We start from the raw sequence: 4,022 nt of genomic DNA on the forward strand, positions 1-4,022 counted from the left end.
ATAAAATATGTTAGAATCTTGATATTTTTATAAACCTATGTGATTACTTGTTATTTTCTGAACTTGTGTATGAATTTATTGAACCAAAAGCTTACTTCTGTTTATTGATATTTGTAGTGCCAATATGAATAACCCACATCCCAACCCACTCCTAGTCAATGTCTTAGCAAATGAACTCTATAGTGTGAAAATGCACCTTGGTAGTTGCATAAACTCGCACCTATTGATGATGAATCTAAAGTTCCAAAAAGCAAATCTACTAGGAATTGAATTATCAAAAGAACAATGAGTTCAATTCATACTTAATAGTCTTCCTCCAGAGTGTTAGGATATATTTAGTCTATGTTTTGGGTCTGTAAAGTTAGTATTTTCTCGTCTATTGGTGTCTTTTAGAGCAGTTTTACGCTTGATTTTCATTGTTTCAGGTTCCCGGGGTGTTAAAGTTCAAATTCAGTCAAATGGTGAAAAGACGGGACAAACTAGCAAAAAAATTGGAAAAATTGGCTCCAGATGCATCAGTAGTCGCAACCTCCAAGGAGCCAGGTCGCGACCCTTTTTCATGGTCGCGACTCTGGTCGCGACTTCGAGATTTGGCAGAACCTCTGATTTTCGAGGTTTGCCTGTAGTCGCGACCAGCTTAAAGGCTTGTCGCGACTAGGTACGGATGTCGTGGTTTTGACCTAATTTTTTATTTTTCTCTCAATTGGAGGCACACCTCTCATCCCTATATAAGGAATGCGACTCTGAAGTTCAACCTAAGCAGAAAAAGCCCTAAAAAGTGGATGAAAGTGGAGAGGAAGCTATCTTGAAGACCCGGAGCGATATCACCTTCTAGTTTCTTTCTTTTACCCTTAATTCTTTCTTTTATGTTTAGTTTTGTTTCAGATTTAATCATGGATGTTTTTACTGTTTTTATGAGCTAAATTTCCCATTAAGGGAGGATGATGAATGTTGTTTAAGTTTATGCCTAGTTAATAAATAATTGCCATTCCTCCATCTTGTTTGTGAATACTATCTATATTTGTGTTTAATTCCATGTGCAAGTTTGATCACCTTTTACATGTTTAATGATCTCAATTCGAAATCTGAAAAGTGAGAATTGAGAATGCTAAAATTGGATAGTCTAGGTTTTGATGTGAAACGAAAGTATTTACATAGCCTTAGTGACAAATAGATTATTGCTTAATGATGATTTTCTGTTGATTTAATTAAGAAGTTAATTAGAGAACATAAGATTTAGAACCTAAAAGATCTAAAAAGAGTTAGGTTAAATTCATAATCTGTCATTCACATTAAGATAAGCATAGCAATTAGGTATTAATATTGGTAACTTATCAACACGATTCACCTCCCTAATCTCTCATCTTGATTAATCTTCATACATTCTCTTTAATTTTCTGAGTAACTTTCTTTAAATTGCAAAAATTATTGTTTTACCAAATAGAATCATAAGTATAGTTTAGTAGTACTTAATCCAATTCCCTGTGGTTCGACCTCACTTGCGTGAGATACTACTTGATTGCGTATACTTGCGTAGTAATCATAATTTTCGTAACAAGTTTTTGGCGCCGTTGCGGGGGAATTGTTTAAAGATTAATATTACACAAAATTATACTAACTTCTACTTTGGTATATTTTCTCTTGCTGAATTTCTAACCTTTCACTTGCAAAATTGTTCTTATCTATTTCAGGTATTTTGAGTGCATGCGCCGCCAAGGGCAAGCAGTTATACTACCCGTTGACCCTGAAATTGAGAAAACTTGTAGGAGAAACCGAAGGAACAAGAGGCAAGAAAGAGTTTCAGTAACTGCTGAAACATCAGAAACCATGGCTGCTAATGTGAATGTGAATGCTGCAAATAACGGTAATAATGGTGGTGCCGTTGAAGATCAAGCTAATGGTTGTAGCTTGAGAGATTACATTCTCCATACTCTAACGGGAGTGCAGTCATGTATCAGGCCACCGGCAGTGGATGCGAATAACTTTGAGATCAAACCTGCCATACTTCAAATGGTGTGCAGTCTTCAGTTCAGTTTGGTGGCCTCCCTTCTGAAGATCCTAATCTGCATCTCTCAAACTTCATGGAACTTTGGGAAACTTTTAAAGTTAATGGAGTTAGTGATGATGCCATTCGACTGAGACTGTTCCCATTCTCGCTTAGAGAACAAGCCAAGAGTTGGTTAAACTCCTTGCCACCCAATTCCATTGCCACCTGGAATGATATGGCAACAAAATTTTTGTCAAAGTTCTTTCCTCCAGCAAAGTCTGCCAAGCTGCAAGGAGAAATCAACAACTTCTACCAACAAGATAATGAATCTCTCCATGAGTCTTGGGAGAGGTTTAAAGATCTGATCAGAAAGTGCCCTCATCATGGTATAGAGAAGTGGATGTTGGTCCACAATTTCTACAACGGGTTGGTTGGTAACACTAGAACTCTGATAGATGCAGCAGCTGGTGGAGCTTTTATGAGAAAGAGTGCTAATGAGGCTTACGATCTATTGGAGGAGATGGCTCTAAACAATCAGTTGTGGCCAACCGAAAGGAGTCAAACTAAGAAAGTAGCTAGTGTGCTAGAGGTTGATGCCATTACAAAGTTGACAGCTCAGGTTGAGGCCTTGACAAAGCTAATCGCAGGGCAAGCTAAACAAGCCCAAGTTGTTTGTGAGATATGTGGAGGAAATCATCACTTTTCAGAGTGTCAAGCAGATGTGGATGATTTGCCAATGGATGAAGCAAAAGCCATTGGAAATTTTTCCCAGAACAACAACAACAATTATGGGTTCAACCAAGGTGGTAACCGAAGAAACAGTGGGTTCTATCAGCAACGAAATCAGAATTAGACACAGAAGCAAAAGTACAGTCAGCAACAAACCTCTGGTGGAAATTCTAGTTTGCAAACAGATTTACTGCTACAATTCATGACTGAAACTAGACCTTCCATTAAAGACCTGCAGACTCAAATGGGCCAACTAGCAACTCAGGTAGCAACCCGTCCTCAAGGAAATTTACCTATCATAACTGAAGTCAATCCCAAAGAAAACTGCAAGGCAATTACCCTGAGGAGCGGTAAGAAATATGACTGGCCTGAATTGACACAACCAGTTGATGTAGATAAAGAGATTAAAGTTCAACCAGTGCCAACCCCAACACCAACAGTAGAGAAGGCTACTGATAGCCCAGCACCACCACAACAGTCTCCACCAATCAGTATTAATCATCATGTGAAAATACCCTATCCTTAGAGACTCCGGAAGACAAATCTAGACAAGCAGTTCACCAAATTTCTAGAGGTTTTCAAAAGACTACACATTAACATTCCCTTTGCTGAAGCTTTAGAACAGATGCCAAGTTATGTGAAGTTCATGAAGGAGATTCTGTCAAAGAAGAGAAAGATGGAGGATTATGAGATAGTGGCCCTAACTGAAGAGTGCAGCGCCATTCTACAGAAGAAACTCCCTCCCAAACTCAGAGATCCAGGGAGTTTCACTATTGCTTGCACTATTGGGAGAATTGAAGGAATAAATGCACTATGTGACTTGGGAGCCAGCATTAACTTGATGCCTCTGTCAGTGTTTAAAAGATTGCAGTTGGGAGAAGCAAAGCCAACCATAGTAACTCTCCAATTGGTGGATCGATCACTAGCTCATCCTAGAGGATTCATTGAGGACGTGTTAGTTAAAGTTGACAAGTTCATCTTTCTAGCTGACTTTATTGTTCTGGATATGGAAGAAGATAGCAATGTCCCAATCATTCTTGAGAGACCATTCTTGGCAACTGGCCAAGCCTTGATCGATGTTTAGAAGGGTGAATTAAAGCTGAGAGTCCAAGGAGAAGAAGTGGTCTTCAATGTGTTAAAGGCTATGACATACCCAAAGGCAAGTGATAACTGTTTCTTCATTGATTTGATTGATACAATTGTGAGTGAGAAAAAACTGCTAGATGATCCTCTCGAACTAAGCTTAACTGAAGATGAATTGACGGAGCAAGAGGGACAGGATGTCATGGGTTATGTGAAATGGCTT

The 4,022-nt window shown here is 38.7% G+C and overlaps 1 non-coding gene across 1 annotated transcript; it reads right to left on the minus strand.

The window, feature by feature from the left end:
• Positions 1-2,270: 2,270 nt before the first annotated feature.
• Positions 2,271-2,377, minus strand: LOC115718219 (small nucleolar RNA R71). The gene has a single exon (XR_004011803.2). It is a non-coding gene; the product is annotated as a small nucleolar RNA R71 (small nucleolar RNA).
• Between the last annotated feature and the right edge of the window lie 1,645 nt (positions 2,378-4,022).

The sequence above is a fragment of the Cannabis sativa genome, chromosome 5 (genome assembly GCF_029168945.1).
Source record: "Cannabis sativa cultivar Pink pepper isolate KNU-18-1 chromosome 5, ASM2916894v1, whole genome shotgun sequence".
In the NCBI taxonomy this organism is placed as follows: Eukaryota; Viridiplantae; Streptophyta; class Magnoliopsida; order Rosales; family Cannabaceae; genus Cannabis; species Cannabis sativa.